We start from the raw sequence: 21136 nt of genomic DNA on the forward strand, positions 1-21136 counted from the left end.
ACATTACATTTCGTTACATTTCATTTCTTAAAACTATATACATGTGTCAGAGTTTTCTGTGTGCCGTTATTTTTCAGATTGGCACACAGTTACGCAGGCCGAGGGTATTCTGCAGTTACCGGGCCCTCGGTCTGCCTCGGTTGAGACGCTTTACACGGTGGCCTTTCCCCATTGTACCTTGGTGGCGGCTGCCCCAAGCTTGAGCGCGTCCCTGAGCACGTAGTCCTGGACCTTGGAATGTGCCAGTCTGCAACAGTCGGTCGAGGACAATTCTTTCAGCTGGAAGATCAGCACGTTTCGGGAGGACCAAAGCGCGTCCTTCACCGAGTTGATGACCCTCCAGCAGCAGTTGATATTTGTCTCGGTGTGCGTCCCCGGAAACAGCCTGTAGAGCACAGAGTCCTGCGTCACCGAGCTGCCCGGGACGAACCGCGACAAATACCACTGCATCTCGTTCCAGACCTTCTTTGCAAAGGCACAAGGAGGTGTGCGACCGTCTGTGGTGAACCATCGTTGGTTCCCACTGTGGAGTTGTTCTAATGTTGTTGTTGGGCTAGGGTGTTCACACTGTGGGATTGTTCTAATGTTGTTGTTGGGCTAGGGTGGGATTAATACACCTGTGGTTGTTACTGTTGTGGCACATCCCAGTCGGGCTCCGCCTCCTGGGAGAGGTATAAGACCCCCTGCTCGGGCGGGACCTCGTCAGTCTGGGGTGGTGTACTTACGTTCTAGTAGTTCCATTGTTAGGCAATAAAAGCCTTCAGTTACCGAAGCCTCGTGTCTTGAGTTCAATTGACGTGCATCAATTTTATTGCCTAACACTAAGCTCTCGACGGAAAGGAGAGTATGGAACAAATCTTAAAGCCAGAGCGTCTGACGCTGGATCCACGTGCGGTGGGCGCCTCTAACACCTTCGACCACTGGCTGAAGTGTTTTGAGGACTACCTGGCAGCCTCCGCAGCGGTCATCACAGATGACGACAGACTCCGGGTCCTCCATGCGAGGGTAAGCGACACTGTCTACCTCGCGATCCGTGCGGCCACCACTTACCCGAGGGCCCTCGAGCTTTTAAAAAAGCGCTACACGAAACCTCCCAATGAGATCCACGCTCGTTACCTCCTCGCTACACGACGTCGGCAGTCGGGCGAAACCATGGAGGATTACGCCAATGAGCTCTTGCAGCTTGCCAGGGGCTGAGACTGCAAAGCTGTGTCGGCTGAGCAGTATATGTATGACCTCGCCCGAGATGCGTTTGTGGCAGGGGTAGGGTCTTCATACATCCGTCTCAAGCTGCTAGAAAAGGGGAATCTCAACCTGACCCAAGCTATGGAAATGGCTGAAATGCTTGAGGCGGCTTCGAAGAGCTTGGTCCTGTATCCGGAGGACCACGTGGAGACAACGTGGCAGGAGCAGTCACAAATCCCTGCTCGCCCCACGGGCTCGAAGTGCAGTGTTATGGCGTGCTCCCATGTAGACCCGATGACGGCGGCAGCCCCATGCGGCCCGCGGTGCTACTTCTGCGGAGGAGCCAAGCATCCACGACAAAAGTGTCCTGCTAAAGCAGTGGTCTGTAATCAATGCGGTAAAAAGGGGCACTACGCGAAGGTGTGCAGATCAAAGCCCAAGAACGGCAGTGCAGCCTGTGACCCTTCAGAACGGGGATCATCACCATCGACGTCGAAGTACCCACGGGGTTCGTCCACGTGCAAGTCCAGGACGACGCCATTGTGGTTGACGGAGTCGGAGGAGGATGACCACCGGGAGTCGCTACGCTTGGCGCCCTCAACCATGTGCGATTCATGGGGGTGGCCATTTTGGTCGACGACGACCAGGAGCGACCAGCAGGGGTCCTCAGCATCGACCTCAGCTGCCTGCAGTGATGTTCAAGGGCCAACGGTGGCGTCGATCACCCTGAACCAGGCTAAGCACCACAGGCTTGACTGTTCAATGATGGACATAAAGGTAAATGGTCGTGCAATTTATTGTCTGTTTGACAGTGGGAGCACTGAGAGTTTTATTCACCCTGACACTGTAAAGAGGTGTGGACTCCAGGTTCAACCTGCCAGACAGACAATCTCCATGGCATCACGGTCCCGGTCTGTCCCTGTTCAAGGACGTTGTGTGGTAACTCTGAAAGTGCAGGGCACAATTTACAAGCGATTCAGGCTCCTTGTGTTGCCGCATCTTTGCGCACCAATTCTCCTCGGACTAAACTTTATGGTCCACATGAAGAGTGTGATCCTACAGTACGGTGGGCCACTCCCTTCGCTGACAGTAGGGGAACAGCTGCAGTCTCCAAATTGTCCAAAGCGCCCCGCATGCAATCTTTCTACATTAAAGATCACCACACCCTCTTTATTCAAGAATCTGGTACCAGGCTGCAAGCCCATCGCTACTAAAAGTAGGCGTTACAGCGTTGAAGATCGGATCTTCATCAGATCTGAGGTTCAGCGGCTCCTCAAAGAAGGGATCATACAGCCCAGTGTTAGTCCGTGGAGAGCACAGGTTGTGGTGGTTAAGAGCGGGAACAAACCCCGGATGGTCATTGATTACAGTCAGACCATTAATCGATATACGCAGCTGGATGCGTATCCTCTCCCGCGCATATCTGATATGGTCAATCAGATTGCGCAGTACCGGGTGTTCTCCACCATAGACCTTAAGTCCGCCTACCACCAACTCCCCATCCGCCCAGAGGACCGACACTACACGGCTTTTGAGGCGGATGGTCGTCTGTATCAGTTTCTTAGGGTTCCATTTGGTGTCACCAATGGGGTCTCGGTCTTCCAGCGTGCTATGGACCGAATGGTGGACCAGAACGGGCTGCGGGCTACCTTCCCGTACCTGGATAATGTCACCATCTGCGGCCGTGATCAGCAGGACCATGACACAAATCTCCAGAACTTTTTACGCACTGCATCTCGCCTGAATTTGACCTACAACAGGGAGAGGTGTGTATTCCGTACGCGCCGGTTAGCCATCCTGGGATACGTAGTGGAAAACGGGGTCATTGGCCCTGATCCAGACCGTATGCGCCCCCTTGCTGAACTTCCTTTGCCCGCTAGCGCAAAAGCACTGAGGAGATGTCTAGGCTTCTTCTCCTATTATGCGCAGTGGGTCCCCAACTACGCGGACAAAGCCCGTCCGCTTATTAAGTCCACGACTTTTCCACTCACGCCAGAGGCCCAATTGGCCTTCAAGGCATTGAAACACGACATTGCGAAAGCCACGATGCACGCGGTAGACAAATCCATCCCTTTTCAGGTGGAAAGCGATGCATCTGATTTCGCCCTGGCCGCCACACTAAACCAGGCAGGCAGGCCCGTCGCGTTTTTTTCCCGCACCCTCCAAGGTCCCGAAATTCGGCATTCAGCGGTGGAAAAGGAGGCCCAGGCCATTGTGGAGGCCGTCAGACACTGGCGCCATTACCTGGCGGGGAAGTGGTTCACCCTGATCACGGACCAGCGGTCCGTGGCGTTCATGTTCAATAACATGCAGAAGGGCAAGATCAAGAATGACAAGATCTTGCGGTGGAGAATTGAGCTCTCCACCTATAACTACGATATCATGTATCGTCCAGGGAAACTCAATGAGCCCTCGGATGCCCTCTCGCGCGGAACATGCGCTACTATGCAGGAGGATCGCTTGAACGCCCTCCATAATGACCTGTGCCATCCTGGGGTCACTCGGCTCTACCACTTTATCAAAGCCCACAACCTGCCTTACTCGGTGGAGGACGTCAGGTCAGTGACAAGAAGCTGTCGGATTTGCGCGGAATGCAAACCGCACTTTTACCGACCTGACCGGGCACATTTGGTCAAGGCCACTCGCCCCTTCGAGAGGCTGAGTGTGGATTTTAAGGGCCCCCTTCCCTCAACAGATCGGAACGTGTACTTTCTGAACATAATAGACGAGTACTCCCGGTTCCCGTTTGTTGTCCCCTGCGCGGACACGTCGACTGCCACGGTGATCAAGGCATTCCGTGATCTTTTTACCCTGTTCGGGTACCCCAGCTATATCCATAGCGACAGGGGCTCGTCGTTCATGAGTAATGACTTGAGGCAATTCCTGCTCTCATACGGGATTGCCTCTAGTAGGACCACGAGTTACAACCCTAGGGGCAACGGACAGGTGGAAAGAGAGAATGCTACAGTCTGGAAGGCTGTCCTATTGGCGCTGAAGTCCAAAGGCCTTCCAGTCTCCCATTGGCAGGAGGTCCTCCCAAATGCGCTTCACTCCATTCGCTCCCTCCTGTGTACGGCAACCAATGCTACTCCCCACGAGAGGATGTTCTCATTCCCTCGGAAGTCGTCCTCGGGGATATCTTTACCAGCCTGGTTGACGTACCCAGGACCCGTCCTTCTGCGGCGACATGTAAGGGCCCGCAAGTCCGACCCCTTGGTCGAACAGGTCCACCTCCTCCACGCCAACCCTCAGTATGCCTATGTGGCATATCCTGACGGGCGAGAGGACACAGTCTCGATCCGAGACCTGGCGCCCGCAGGGGACGTAGCAACTCCTGTCGCTCCCATACCCCCAGTGACGAATCCCTTATCCCTTGTTTCTCCCCCGGACGTGGCGCGGTCAGCGCCGGGACCAGTGCTTAACAGTTATACTCCAATGTACAGCTTGCCTGAGACCCGGAGATCGGCGCCATCGCAGAATGTACCTGCACTACCGCTTCATCAGGGTCAACTGGCCTGTGAGTCCGCGAGAGGACAGCTGGACGCTGTTTTGGAGAGAACGCCACTGCAAGCACCTACTCCGGTGTCACCGCCGGTATTGAGGAGGTCACAGCGACGGTGCGGTCCTCCAGACCGTCTGGACTTATAATCTGTTGACTTTTTTTTTAGTCTGTTTTTGCACCCCGCCGGCCTTTGTTCTCAAAGGAGGGGTGAATGTGGTGAACCATCGTTGGTTCCCACTGTGGGGTTGTTCTAATGTTGTTGTTGGGCTAGGGTGTTCACACTGTGGGGTTGTTCTAATGTTGTTGTTGGGCTAGGGTGTTCACACTGTGGGGTTGTTCTAATGTTGTTGTTGGGTTAGGGTGGGATTAATACACCTGTGGTTGTTACTGTTGTGGCACATCCCAGTCGGGCTCCGCCGCCTGGGAGAGGTATAAGACCCCCTGCTCGGGCGGGACCTTGTCAGTCTGGGGTGGTGTACTTACGTTCTAGTAGTTCCATTGTTAGGCAATAAAAGCCTTCAGTTACCGAAGCCTCGTGTCTTGAGTTCAATTGACGTGCATCACCGTCTCATCAGCCCCGCAGCCGCTTCGAGGGCAGCGTGCGGTGAGGTTGAGACCTCGGGCGTGCATAAAGGATCTGACGGGGAGTGCCCTTCTCACCTCCAGCCAAGCCAGGTCGTGGTGCTTGTTTGTGAGTTCTGGTGATGAGGCATTCTGCCAAATGATATTGACAGTCTGCTCAGGGAACCATCCGACAGGATCTGCCGTCTCCTTTTCTCTCAGGGCCTCAAGGACATTACGTGCTGACCACTGCTTGATAGCCATGTGGTCAAAGGTGTGTTTCCGGAAGAATTTCTCCACGAAGGACAGGTGCTGCGGTACGGTCCAACTACTTGGAGCGTTCCGCGGCAATGTGGCCAGACCCATCCTCCGCAACACTTGGGACAGGTAGAACCTCAAAAAATAGTGGCACTTGCTGTTACTGTACCGAGGATCTACACACAGCTTGATGCAGCCGCACACAAAGGTGGCCATCAGGATGAGGGCGGCGTTGGGAACGTTTTTCCCTCCGTTCTCTGGAGATTTGTGCATCGCCTCCCTCCGGACACGATCCATCTTTGATCTCCAGATGAACTTGAAGATGGCCCGGGTCACTGCTGCTGCGCAGGACTTGGGGAGAGGCCACACCTGCGCCACGTACAACAACACGGACAGGACCTCGCATCGGATCACAAGGTTCTTCCCAGTAATGGAGAGGGAGTGTTGCTCCCACAATCCCAATTTTTGTCTGGCTTTGGCGATGCGCTCCTCCCAGTTTTTGGCCCATGCCCCTGCCGCTCCGAACCATATCCCCAGCACCTTGAGGTAGTCTACCCTAACGGTGAAGGGGACAAAGGATGTGTCAGGCCAGTTCCCAAAGAACATGGCCTCACTCTTACCCTGGTTGACTTTGGCCCCCGAGGCCAGCTCGAACTGCTCACAGACTCGAAGAAGCCTGCGAACAGACGAGGGGTCCGAGCAGAAAACAGCCACGTCATCCATGTAGAGAGAGGCTTTGACTTGCGTCCCTCCGCTGCCTGGAATTGTAACCCCTTTGATGCCTGGGTTGCTTCTGAGGGCCTCGGCAAAGGGTTCAATGCAACACACAAAAAGGATGGAGGAGAGAGGGCAGCCCTGCCTGACTCCAGACCTGATCCAAAACATATCTGATTCCCACCCATTGATTGAAACTGCGCTACTGATGTCTGTGTAGAGCAGTTGGATCCAATTGCAGATTCCCTCCCCAAAGCCCATTTTGGAGAGCACATCCATCATGTAGCTGTGCGATATTCTGTCAAACGCCTTCTCCTGGTCTAGACTGATGAGGCAGGTGTCCACCTGCCTGTCCTGCACGTAGGCGATCGTATCCCTGAGCAGCGCGAGGCTATCAGAGATCTTCCTGCCGGGTACAGCACAGGTTTGATCAGGATGGATCACTGACCCCAGAGCAGACTTGACCCGGTTGGCGATGACCTTGGCCAGAATCTTGTAATCCACATTCAATAGTGAAATAGGTCTCCAATTTCTCATTTCTTCCCTTTCCCCCTTCTGCTTGTAGATGAGGGTAATTATGCCTTTCCTCATGGATTCTGACATGCTGCCTTCCAGAAGCATACTCTCGTATACTTCCAGGAGGTCCGGGCCCGTCAAGTCCCACAACGCCGAGTAAAACTCAGCCGGTAAGCCGTCGCTACCGGGAGTTTTACCCTTCTGAAGGGACTCGACGGCCTTTGTCAGCTCATCCAGAGCTACCGGTCTGTCCAGGCTCTCCCGCTCGCCGTCGTCCAAGACTTGCGTGATAGACGACAGGAAAGACTGGGAGGCCGTGCTGTCTGTTGACTTCAGGTCATACAGTCCGGCATAGAAGGATTTGCAAATCCTCAGAATGTCAGACTGCGATGACCTTACAGAGCCATCTACTTCCTTCAGGCTGCTGATCACAGAAGTTTCTCTGTGCACCTTCTGGGAGAAGAAGCGCGAGCACGTTTCGTCCTGCTCCACGGTGCGGACCCTGGACTGGAAGATAACCTTGGAGGCCTCCGAGGCAAAGAGCGAGGCTTGCTGGCTCTTCACCTCCCGGAGGTCCTCCTTGACATCAACCCCCATCGACTGCAGTTGGAGTAGCTCCTGCGTGCTTTTCTGGAGTCGGGACATTTCCCCCCGTCTCTCCCTGGCCTTCTGAACCCCTTTTCGGATGAAGAACCTCTTGATGTTGCCCTTGATGGTTTCCCACCAGAGTGATGGAGACTCAAAGAAGGGTTTCACGGTTCTCCAACCGTGGTAAACCCTCTTGAGTTCCATGCTGCACTTGGCCGTGGCCATTGGGTTGCATTTAAGCTTCATTTTCATATGAAGCAATTTTTAAAAGCGGCATCTCGGCCTTTTGGCTAAGATGCAAATGAGATCAAGCCTTGGGGGCGGAGACGTCTGCCTACTCCAATCAGCTTGGCTCATGTAGATCAGGCCCAGGACAGGGTAGAAGGTCGCATGCCCTGTCTTGTCAGCTTGGATCGGAAATGTCTCAACTTGTTGAGACTCTGAATTGGACTTGATTTGATTGAATTGGAAAAGTATTTTTAAAAAATCAACCTAACCCGCACATCTTTGGAGTGTGGGAGGAAACTGGAGCACCCGGAGGAATCCCACACAGGCGCAGGGAGAACATGCAAACTCCACACAGACAGTGATCTGAGGTTGGAATCAAACCTGGGTCCCTGGTGCTGTGAGGCAGCAGTGCTAACCACATTGCCATTGCACAAATATTGTGTTGGGTGTCTGTTAAAAGAACTAGATCAGGAAAGAGATCTGTGATACTGGTTAATCCCTCGTAAAAGGAAATACACAGTGTGAGATGGTAATAGACAAAGCAAATACTTATTGAGTTTATGGGCGGCTATAAAATAAGGGTAGGATTGGATGAAGTCCAGATCTTTGAAGTATTTACTATGGGATTTGTGGTTCTGCCGGTAACATGAACAGGCAAAGAGTTTGATAAGGATGTATTCCTTTTTGCAGGAAGTTATTGTTTTCCGCACTGGGTGAATCTACAAGCTCTCCTCTGGGGAAATTTATAAGATTTTGAGATCAGTTATGAATGGTTTGTTTCCTGAATGTGGTGGCTGTAATGAGTCATGTGAAGACAGATTGTTCCAGAAGTTTCCTTGATTGCCTTAGAGTGTTAGTAGAATAGAGTGTTGCAGGTGAAGTTCCCAGAGATTTTCCTCAGTTCACCCCCATGCTCGTTTCTCTTGATTTTTGCCTCTCCGAAGAGCCAGCATTTTTGGGTTTCGGTCAGGAAGGGAATGAAGAGTCTCCCAAGATGTTGATGGGAAGAGGCCGGCACAATAAATGGTTCCGTTGGGTTGCGATGTTCCGTTCTTATCGGGCGGAATTGCTGATGGGAGTGGAAAATCTCAAAAGACCCTTTGGTTCTTTGCTCATTTTGGGACATGGGCGTCTCTAGCTGGCCAGCATTTACTGCCCATCCCTAGCTGTCCTTGAGAAGGGGGTGGTGTAGCGATTGAAACAACTGAGTGGCTTGCTAAGCCATTTTAGAGGGCAATTGAGAGTCAACCACATTGCTGTGGTTCTGGAGTCACATGTAGGCCAGACAGGTAAGGACAGCAGATTTCCTTCCCTAAAGAACATTAGTGAACCAGATGGGTTTTTCCCGACAATCGACAATGATTTCATGGTCATCAGTAGATTCTTAATTCCAGATTTTTTTTATTGCATTCAAATTTCACCATCTGCCGTGGCGGGATTCGAACCCAGGTCCCCGTTAGCTGAGTTTCTAGAATAATAGCCTAGCGATACTACCACTCCCTGAATCACATTTTACGTTGGCAGGAAGTCTCTCCGCGATTGTCCCTTCCCCCTGCCAGTGAAGTAATGGGTTTCCCACCATGCACTGTGGCCACCACCCTCGCCATGTTGACCTGGTTGCATTATCGCATCGGGCAGAAAGTGGGAGGACTCCTCCATTCTGCCTTTCAATCTGAGAAGTGTGGCTGACATCACTTCCTGTTGGTTCCGACTTTGCCTTTGGAGCTCCAGTAATTGATGCAATACCCAGTCCAGAAGCACGTCAGCTGACTGGGTCTCAGCAGATTCTTGGTCTCCAGCAATCCCCTGAGTGCCGGCACCCTGGGACATTCCTGCCTCCACTGCGCTGTTGATCAGAGAGAGTGAGGTGCTCAACAGCTTGTGACCCGAGGCCTCTTAAAAACTAGGTCCCACTGAGATGTGTGTCATTGCACCGATGGAGGGTGTGGGTGAAAGCTGTGACAGCTCTTCAATGTCCACATCTGAGAAATCATCTTGGCTGGTCTCAGAGCTCTCCTGGACCTCACTGGTGAACTACCTGAGTCGCTCCTCTGATGTGGAGAGAAGGAAGATTTCATTGGTGCATGTCAGGGGACTTCACTTTGAGGAGACATGACTCACATCAGCTTTGTGATGGATGATGCTGTACTGGATCCTCATTTGGTTTATCACCGCCCACCTCACTGTTAGCACAAGAGCATTCATGTTCCTACCCGGTCAGCTGGAGGACTCCCTCCTCAAAGCCGGAGAGGATTTTCAACTCAGAGGCCCCTCTGCCCGTCTAGGAATTCTCCTTCTTATTGTGTGCCAGCCTGCATGTAAAGAATGTCTGCAGGATGCGTGCCAAGGCAGATGGTAAGGATGCCTGGCATGTGTGGATGGTGAGTGGGAGCAGTGAGGTGATGAGGAAATGCCCACAGGAGACATGAGGCAAAAGTGAAGTCACCATCGTCCCTGTAGGCTGTTCTCCCCTTTGATTTAACCTGAGGGTCACCATACCTCTGGCGAGGGATAAGGTTGAAAAGACAAGCCTTCATGAAGCCAGTACGGGAATTGAATCCATTCTGTTGGTGTCGCTTTGCATCATTAACCAGCCATCCAGCCAACTGAGCTAAACCAACCCCCACGTGTGTGGTGGAGTGACTGGTGGTGGCCCTTCAGCTGGCAGTGAGTGAGCTACTGAGTGAGGGGTGTGTGTGAGTGTGAGAGTGATGGGAAGGGACACTTACCCTGAGGAGATCATTCACCTTTTCCTGGCACAGGGTACTGCCCTCCTCTGCAATGCATTGGCATTGGCCAGCCTTGCCATCACCTCCTACACTGGGTTGGTGGGCCTGCTAGCTGGTCTCCTCCCTGGGCGAGGGTACAGGATGTCACAACTCACCTCCACAGCATCCAGCAGTCTGCTCCGCAAGGTGTCGGTAAACCTGGAGGTAGACTCTCTTGCAGTTAAGAGTAGCCGTGGACCAAGAAGTGGCTGGTGAGCACTGGGGCAGCCTTTAAATGTAGCGTCCTAATGGTGACCATGCTCAGGTGATCAGAGACTGCCCGCCACAGAGCCGGCATTAATCCCACGGACATTTCTTTTGGAAGAGCCTAACAAAATGGTGCAAAAATCTGCCATCATCACCGGTGACTAAATGCTGCTTTGGGGACATATGTTCACTGAATTTACACTTAGTAGTAATGTTATTGAGGGATTTAGTATTATAGATATAGATATATTTATGGATATATATAAATATAGATATATAGATATGGTATTATAGTATCGGGAGGCACTGTGGCACACAAAGGTTAGCACTGCTGCCTCACAGCGCCAGAAACTTAGGTTCGATTCCAGCCTCGGGTCACTGTCTGTGTAGAGTTTGCATGTTCTCCCCGTGTCTGCGTGGGTTTCCTCCGGGTGCTCCGGTTTCTTCCCACAGTCCAAAGATGTGCGGGTTAGGTGGATTGGCCATGCTAAATTGCCCCTTACTGTCAGGGGCATTAGCCAGGGTAAATGCATGGGGGTGTGGGGATAGGGCCTGGGTGGGATTGTGATCGGTACAGACTTGATGGGCCGAATGGCCTCTTTCTGTACTGTAGGGATTCTATGATCTATGTAAGTTATTTCTTAAATACACACATACATGGAGGCAAACCGCCATCAATTTCTCAGACAGGGTCATTCATCGAAGACTTTTAAAAATTATATGATATATAAAATGTGACAATCGTACGCAGAAAGAGGAGAACGGAGAATTTGGTGCTTAGCCAAAACTCCATTCACTGCAGCAGCATCTTTCTGGAGAGGGAAACAGAGTTAATGGGCAGGGTTTTCCAGTTCCGCAGTGGGCCTTTTGCTGATTCGTCAAATTTTCCGTTTCCACACCCCCCCCACCCCGCCCTGTGACGATTCCCGCGGTGGGCGGGACCCCAAAATCCCGCTCAATGGATGGGATTCTCCGATCTTGCTCGTTCCCATCCCGCTGCCAGCCAAAACTCCGCTCGCTGCAGCGGGACTGGAGAATCCCAGCTGCGGGGGGAGGTCGGAGGTTTCTGGCGAATGTTCAGGTTGATGACCTTTAATGAGAAGTTCTGATGAAGAGTCTTCAAGCTGAAACTTGAACTATTGCCCACTCCACAGTTGCTGATGGACTGCCGAGATTTCCAGCATTTTCTGTTTCCGTACTCTATTGACATAGTGAGATGTTTGGTCAGGGTGGTGCTCGTCAAGGGAAACTTCCAAACCTTAAATAAATAATTGATCTTCCTTGTTACCTTGTTTATTCCAAGAGTACTCAGTTATTGATTAAAATTTTCTTCAGATCAAAGGCATTTTAAAACCCATTTACTTTAGCCTTTAGTGAGTAAAATGTAATAAAATAAGTCATAAATAAATTCACATTTGCCATAATGCCATTTTTCAGAGAATACGGCATTCAAACTGCAGTCTGTACTTGGCTCTGTTGTATGCATGTAGATTGTGCCATTAATCTTCTGGCACTGTGGCACAGTGGTTAGCACTGCTACCTCACAGCGCCAGGGACCCGGGTTCAATTCCAGCCTCGGGTCACTGTCTGTGTGGAGTTTGCACATTCTCCCCGTGTCTTTCCTCCAGGTGCTCCTGTTTCCTCCTACAGTACGAAAGACGTGCTGGTTAGGTGCATTGGCCATGCTAAATTCTCCCTCAGTGTACCCGAACAGGCGCCGGAGTGTGGCGACTACAGGATTTTCACAGTAACTTCATTGCAGTGTTAATGTAAGCCTACTGTGACAAATAAATAAAACAAATAATCTATTGGTATGACTTGGCTGACTGTATCATTATTGACTAACTAAAAAGCAATTTAAGTATCCCAGTGGTGTGAAACTGAGGGTCGGTTTCTTGCTTTATAATATACCCTCACTGTGTTCTGTATATCTCGCATACACTTTTTGCTATTTCAATATCACAAACAGAAATGTCCATTTTATTGAATGAAATTGATAACTGCCATTCTTCTGAAAAAGATTTCAGACTTTAAAAGCTAAATGTTCTCCTTATCAATGATTAAGTTTGTCTGTCTCAGTCTAACTGACTCCTTGGTCTGTTTTATCATCAAAGCCACTCATTACTCATCATGTGGCCCTGCTGCTGGGAGCTACACAAAGCAAAGAGAGGTGGCACGGTGCCACAGTGGTTAGCACTATGGCTTCACAGTGCCAGGGTCCCAGGTTCGATTCCTGGCGTGGGTCACTGTCGGCGGAGTTTGCACATTCTCCCCCCGTGTCTGCCTGGGTTTCCTCCGGGTGCTCCGGTTTCCTCCCACAGTCCGAAAGACGTGCTGGTTAGGTGGATTGACCGTGCTAAATTCTCCCTCATTGTACCCGAACAGGCCCCAGTGTGTGGCAATTAAGGGGTTTTCCCAGTAACTTCATTGCAATGTTAATGTAAGCCTACTTGAGACACTAATAAATAAACTTTAAATTATTCCACGGTGGCAGAGTTGGCCCGCCATTGGCCCGCAGCAGGATCTTCTGGTCCCACCACTGTTAATGGGGTTTCCCGTTGTATGCATCCCCCCCCCCCCCCCCCCCCCCCCCCGCTAACCTCCCAGCTACAGGGGAACCCCTGGAGAAGCAGAGTTAATGGGCGGGATTTTCCAGTTCCACATTGGGCAGGACTGGAAATTCCCACCCAAAGACCTTTCGCTGGTCCATTAAATTTTACATCTTCCCCCGTCGGAGAATTCCAGCCTCTGTTTCTCCCCAAAATTGTCGCCAGACCTGCTGCACTTATCCAGCATTTTCTGTTTTTATTATAAAACAATTCTGTCGCTCGGTGTTTGCCAATCCTCCAGGAATATCTTGGAACTCACGGGAAATATAGATGAGTAACATGTTACTAGTCATACGGGACATCAAAAGTGATGTGCTCATTGGTTATGAAAATATCTACTTGATTTGTCAGGTGACTAGCGGTGGGCGGTCATGAAAGCTCCAGGATTTCATCCAACCAGAATTGATAATCTAATGTGTGCTTTGCGTGGAGAGCAGTGGGCTTTTTTATTGGTGCCTCACACTGGGGTCTATCTAGTGACTGCCAGAAGCAGCCCCCCCCTCAACAAACTGACTTCCAATCCACAAACTAGGGGAGCAACCAATGCATGCATTAGTGAAATTGCTACTGAATTTATTGAAAACATTGGGCTGGCATTAAATCCCTTCAGGATTATGAACACCCTGGGCTGGATTCTACGACCTTGCTCGCGGACGGAATTATCCAGTCCCACTGCCGTGAATGCAGGTTTGGCTGTGATGCACTATCAATCGAGCCGAGACTAGTTGTGAGCAAGACGAATAGGCTTTTATTGGCAAGAACTTGGAGCCATCCCTGTCGGTGATCTGGTCTGAACTGAGGGCAAGGGGGGAGGAGCCACCGCCTTTATACCCAGACCAGGGGGAGGAGACTTGGGCGGAACCGACAGGGATGTGCCACATATACAGGTAACAGATAGCAGATAACAGTGGTTTACCACAGGCTGAGCGCCAAACTCTCTCACCAACTTTTACAGATGCGCCAGAGAAAGCATTCTTTCTGGTTGTATCACAGCTTGGTATGGCTCCTGCTCTGCCCAAGACCGCAAGAAACTATAAAAGGTTGTGAATGTCGCCCAGTCCATCATGCAAACCAGCCTCCCATCCATTGACTCTGTCTACCCTTCCCGCTGCCTCGGAAAAGCAGCCAGCATAATTAAAGGCCCCCACACACCCCGGACATTCTCTCTTGCACCTGCTTCTGTCATGAAAAGGATACAAAAGTCTGACTCAAGAACAGCTTCTTCCCTGCTGCCATCAGACATTTGAATGGACCTACCTTGAATCAAGTTGATCTTTCTCTGCACCCTAGCTATGACTGTAACACTACATTCTGCACTCTCGCCTTTCCTTCTCTACGTACGGTATGCTTTGTCTGTATAGCGCACAAGAAACAATACTTTTCACTGTATACTAATACATGTGACAAAAATAAATCAAATCAAAATCAAAATCAAATTCTGCATTCTCGCTGGCGGCAGTAGCAGGGCATAGGAGACGGGAGAATTACGTTCACTATTGTTCTACTCCCTTGTACAATAAATATTTATTGTCTCTTGTGAAACCTGGAAACAGAATTGTTTTTATTGCTTCGTTCATTCAAGTGTACTCTATCTGAAGGGAGGCCGTTGGCTCACTGATAGACGACGCTTCAGCCATTTCCTTGACTGTTTTTCTTTCAGTGGTATTTTGTTATAGCTCACCACTCTCGAGGGCAGGCCAAAAGTCTACATCAGTTGGAACAGGAATCAGACCTGTATTACTGAGTTATACTGAACAACATGAAAGCCATTGAGCCAACTGATAAAACCAAGCCAAAATCTCTTATCTTTTTTATTCATTCGTGGCCCATGAGCGTTGCTGGCTGGCCAGCATTTATTGATGATGTGGAGATGCCGGCGTTGGACTGGGGTAAGCACAGTAAGAAATCTCACAACACCAGGTTAAAGTCAAACAGGTTTATTTGGTAGCACAAGCCACAAAGAACAAAGAACAAAGAACAGTACAGCACAGGAAACAGGCCCTTCGGCCCTCCAAGCCTGTGCCGCTCCTTGGTCCAACTAGACCAATCGTTTGTATCCCTCCATTCCCAGGCTGCTCATGTGACTATCCAGGTAAGTCTTAAACTATGTCAGCGTGCCTGCCTCCACCACCCTACTTGGCAGCGCATTCCAGGCCCCCACCACCCTCTGTGTAAAAAATGTCCCTCTGATGTCTGAGTTATACTTCGCCCCTCTCAGCTTGAGCCCGTGACCCCTCGTGATCGTCACCTCCGACCTGGGAAAAAGCTTCCCACTGTTCACCCTATCTATACCCTTCATAATCTTGTATACCTCTATTAGATCTCCCCTCATTCTCCGTCTTTCCAAGGAGAACAACCCCAGTCTACCCAATCTCTCCTCATAGCTAAGACCCTCCATACCAGGCAACATCCTGGTAAACCTTCTCTGCACTCTCTCCAATGCCTCCACGTCCTTCTGGTAGTGCGGCGACCAGAACTGGACGCAGTACTCCAAATGCGGCCTAACCAGCGTTCTATACAGCTGCATCATCAGACTCCAGCTTTTATACTCTATACCCCGTCCTATAAAGGCAAGCATACCATATGCCTTCTTCACCACCTTCTCCACCTGTGTTGCCACCTTCAAGGATTTGTGGACTTGCACACCTAGGTCCCTCTGTGTTTCTATACTCCTGATGACTCTGCCATTTATTGCATAACTCCTCCCTACATTATTTCTTCCAAAATGCATCACTTCGCATTTATCCGGATTAAATTCCATCTGCCACCTCTCCGCCCAATTTTCCAGCCTATCTATATCCTGCTGTATTGCCCGACAATGCTCTTCGCTATCCGCAATTCCAGCCATCTTTGTGTCATCCGCAAACTTGCTGATTACACCAGTTACACCTTCTTCCAAATCATTTATATATATCACAAATAGCAGAGGTCCCAGTACAGAGCCCTGCGGAACACCACTGGTCACAGACCTCCAGCCGGTAAAAGACCCTTCGACCACTACCCTCTGTCTCCTATGGCCAAGCCAGTTCTCCACCCATCGAGCCACTTCTCCTTGTATCCCATGAGCCTTAACCTTCTTAACCAACCTGCCATGTGGGACTTTGTCAAATGCCTTACTGAAATCCATATAGACGACATCCACGGCCCTTCCTTCATCAACCGTTTTTGTCACTTCCTCAAAAAACTCCACCAAATTTGTAAGGCACGACCTCCCTCTTACAAAACCATGCTGTCTGTCACTAATGAGATTGTTCCGTTCTAAATGCACATACATCCTGTCTCTAAGAATCCTCTCCAACAACTTCCCTACCACGGACGTCAAGCTCACCGGCCTATAATTTCCTGGGTTATCCCTGCTACCCTTCTTAAACAACGGGACCACATTCGCTATCCTCCAATCCTCAGGGACCTCACCCGTGTCCAAAGAAGCGACAAAGATTTCCGTCAGAGGCCCAGCAATTTCCTCTCTCGTCTCCCTGAGCAGTCGAGGATAGATGCCATCAGGCCCTGGGGCTTTGTCAGTTTTAATGTTCCCTAAAAAACCTAACACTTCCTCTCTCGTAATGGAGATTTTCTCTAACGGGTCAACACCTCCCTCCGAGACACTCCCGGTTAACACGCCCCTCTCCTTCGTGAATACCGATGCAAAGTATTCATTTAGGATCTCCCCTATTCCCTTGGGTTCTAAGCATAATTCCCCTCCTTTGTCCCGGAGAGGTCCGATTTTCTCCCTGACAACTCTTTTGTTCCTAACGTATGAATAGAATGCCTTAGGATTCTCCTTAATCCTGCCTGTCAAGAACATCTCGTGCCCTCTTTTTGCCCTTCTAACTCCCCGTTTGAGATCTTTCCTACTCTCTCTGTATTCCTCCAGAGCTCCATCTGTTTTCAGTTGCCTGGACTTAACGTACGCCTCCCTTTTCATTTTAATCAGATCCTCAATTTCCCTGGTTATCCACGGCTCTCGAATCCTATCTTTCCTATCTTTCCTTTTTACAGGCACATGCCTATCCTGCAGCCTTATCAATAGTTCCTTAAAAGACTCCCACATGCCAGACGTGGACTTACCCTCGAACATCCTCTCCCAATCAACATCCACCAATTCCTGCCTAATCCGGCTATAGTCAGCCTTCCCCCAATTTAGCACCCTGCCCGTAGGACAGCACTCATCCTTGTCCATTACTATCCTAAAGTTAACAGAGTTGTGGTCACTATTTGCTACATGTTCCCCTACCGAAACTTTGACGACCTGACCGGGCTCATTTCCCAGAACTAGGTCCAGTATAGCCCCCTCTCTAGTCGGGCTATCTACATACTGTTCCAAAGAACCTTCCAGTACGCATTTTACAAATTCCTCCCCGTCCGGTCCCCCAGCTCTAAGCACTTTCCAGTCTGTGCCAGGGAAATTAAAGTCCCCCACTACAACAACCCTATGTTTTCTGCACCTATCCAGAATCTCCTGACATATCCTTTCCTCCACTTCCCGTGGGCTGTTGGGTGGTCTGTAGTACACCCCCAGCATAGTGACTGCACCCTTCCTGTTTCTGAGTTCCACCCACAGCGACTCAGTACATGACCCCTCTAAGTTGTCTACCCTCTGCACCGCGGTAATATGCTCCTTAACTAATATCGCTACTCCCCCACCTTTTTTAGCCCCTCCTCTGTCTTGCCTAAAACACTGATACCCCGGAATATTCAGCTGCCAGTCCTGTCCTTCTTTTAACCAAGTTTCCGTCACCGCAACCACATCCAAATTCCGCACAAGCATTAAGGCCCTAAGTTCGTCTGTTTTACCCGTTACACTCCTCGCATTGAAGCAGATGCACTCCAGACCTCCAGGCCCAGTCAGGTCCTCCTCCTCCAGAGTGCTCCTCTTCTTAGCTAGCCTTGCCCTGGCCCCCAGCTCGACCCCAGCCTCAGTATTTACTGACCTCCTGTTTTGTTCCCCAAGCTTTTGTGTGTGTTAGGTGGATTGGCCATGCTAAATTGCCCCTTAGTGTCCAAAGATGTGCAGGTTAGATGGATTATCCATGGTAAATGTGTGAGGTTATGGGGATGGGGGAAAGGGCCTGGGTAAGGTAGTCTTACATCCCCATAACCTCACACATTTACCATGGATAATCCATCTAACCTGCACATCTTTGGACACTAAGGGGCAATTTAGCATGGCCAATCCACCTAACCAATCAACCCCAACCTCGTGTGTGCGGAACTTAGCTATCAGTTTCTGCTCAGCGACTCTGCGCCGTCGTGTGTCGCGAAGGCCGCCTTGGAGAACGCGATCACGAGGACGGCCTCAACCGGGATATTGGGTTCATGTCACACTATTTGTAACCCCCACAGAGTTTCACTGGCTGTCTTGTCTGGAGACAATACACATCTTTTTAGCCTGTCTTGATGCTCTCTCCACTCACGTTGTTTTGTTTCTTAAAGACTTGATTAGTTGTAAGTATTCGCATTCCAACCATTATTCATGTAAATTGAGTTTGTGTCTTTATAAGCTCTGTTTGTGAACAGAATTCCCACTCACCTGAAGAAGGGGCTTGGAGCTCCGAAAGCTTGTGTGGCTTTTGCTACCAAATAAACCTGTTGGACTTTAACCTGGTGTTGTTAAACTTCTTACTGATTTGGTCATTCAGATTTCGCATCATTGCCCCACACTAAAATAACTCTCAGAGAGTTAAAGTGATTCATACAGGGAGGAAATTATACAGGAAAGAGGAAGTATGTGACATAGTTAGAGTGTGGATCAGAGAGAGAATTGTAAATATTCTCGTTATAGAATAGGTGAGGCGTCGACCAGGAAAAATGCTGGGGATCAGCTGAGTGCTGCTGAACCTGATCTGAAGAATGCACAGATAGGTGCACAAGAAGTGTTGGCAGAAAAGTATTAGGTCAGCAATCCGCTGCAATTCTTTGAGGTGGTGCTAACAAAACCTGCCGATGATCCTGAAAAGGCAAGTGATCAAATTCCACATGAAAGACAAGGGCAGAGAGTTATGCAGTGATGAATTAATTGAAAATATGCTTGCCAACTACAAGCAGAAACAAACAACAAAGGAGGAAAACTCTCTCTTTTAACAGTGCTTGGGTCTTTTTTTGGAGGGGGCACCTGTGCCTACCAATGATTTCATAGAATCATGGAATCCCCACAATGCAGAAGGAGGCCACTCAGCCCATCGAGTCCGCACCAGCAACAATCCCACCCAGGCCTTATCCTTGCAACCCCAAATATTTACCCTGCTAATCCCCCTGACACCAAGGGGCAATTTAACATGGCCAATCCACCTAACCCACACGTCTTTGCACTGTGGGAGGAAACTGGAGCACCCGGAGGAAACCCACGCAGATACGGGGAGAACGTGCAAACTCCGCACAGACAGTGACCCAAGGCCAGAATTGAACCCGGGTCCCTGGTGCTGTCAGGCAGCAGTGCCAACCACTGTGCCACCATGTGCCATTTGAAGGAGCACTTGTAATTTTTCCAAAGTGACTGCAGCAGGAAATCACGTGGCCAGGTGACAAACATATGGATGGGAAGATCCAGGGAAACTACATAGATGGACAAAGGAAAGTCAGATGGTTCCTTATGACTCATGAGTATTGCAGACATATTGGAATCGTAACGCCAAACATGTACACAAAGTGTCCATTAGCAAAGGAAAATAATATGGATGCAAAATATACGATTGACCATTCACTGGGAGGTCGGCAGTCAAAGGGAAGCTGTTGTACATAGAAAGGAATGACTTTAATTACTGGTGAGCCTAGATTTGGGCAATTTGGATATCCACCTGTACAAAGACTTTGATGAGTTCTCAGAGAACAACAATCACTGCAGAGTTAGGGTCTTAGAGGTAAAGCTATGAAAAAACACATTTATAGCTGAAATTATTTTCTTTGGAGAAAAGAATAGAATCATAGAATTCCTACAGTGTAGGAGGCCATTCGGCCCTTTGACCTGCACTGACTCTCCCTGACAGACTACCTTACCCAGGCCCTTTCCCCCATCCCCATAACCTCACACATTTACCATGGATAATCCATCTAACCTGCACATCTTTGGACACTAAGGGGCAATTTAGCATGGCCAATCCACCTAACCTGCACATCTTTGGACACTAAGGAGCAATTTAGCATGGCCAATCCACCTAATCTACACATCTTTGGAATGCGGGAGGAAACCAGAGCACCTGGAGGAAACCCATGCAGACACAGGGAGAAGGTGCAAATTCCACACAGACACAGACAAGGACCCAGCCCGGGTCCTTGAGGCTGTGAGGCAGCAGCGCTAACCACTGTGCCATCATGTTGCCCTACCTAGAAGGAGAAAATAATTCCGTAGAAAGAGAAAACGGGGAAATAAGAATAGTCATATGAACTGGTCTTGTATACTTTAAGATGGAACACCAGTTAACAGGGAAATAAGAATACTGGTTCGAGCTGGTCTTGTATACTTTAAGATGGAACACCAGTTAACAGGGAAATAAGAATACTGGTTCGAGCTGGTCTTGTATACTTTAAAATGGAACACCAGTTAGCAGGGAAATAAGAATACTGGTCTAAACTGTAGTTTCCTTCTGGATATTCCTCTTCAAAGTGAAAGAGGTTTGGCTTGTGTAGGTGCAGGGCCTGTTGTGTTAAATTACAAGCATAAATCTAGAAGGCCCAAGTTTAAAATAAGACTCAAGATGAGGAGAAACTATTTTCTCCCAATTATGTTGGATCAGTGCTCGATTAACTTTGAAGATCAGTGACATTCTCTCAGGAGATCACATGGATGATGTCCACCAACAACAGCCAGGAAGACTGGCTGTCTATATATTGGTGTTGGCCCATGCGCCATTAGCATCTCCGCAGTGGGCTGCGGAACTCAACATGTGCCCCACTGCAGGTCACCGGGAGTGGGGGAACACCTGACTCCCTGTAGGCCGGGCCTTCGCTGGCATCACCATCTTGCCCCTACTGGTGGTGTTAGCCGTCAGGAGCACAGCCGGATT

This window comes from Mustelus asterias, chromosome 23 (genome assembly GCF_964213995.1).
Source record: "Mustelus asterias chromosome 23, sMusAst1.hap1.1, whole genome shotgun sequence".
NCBI classification, from domain to species: domain Eukaryota; kingdom Metazoa; phylum Chordata; class Chondrichthyes; order Carcharhiniformes; family Triakidae; genus Mustelus; species Mustelus asterias.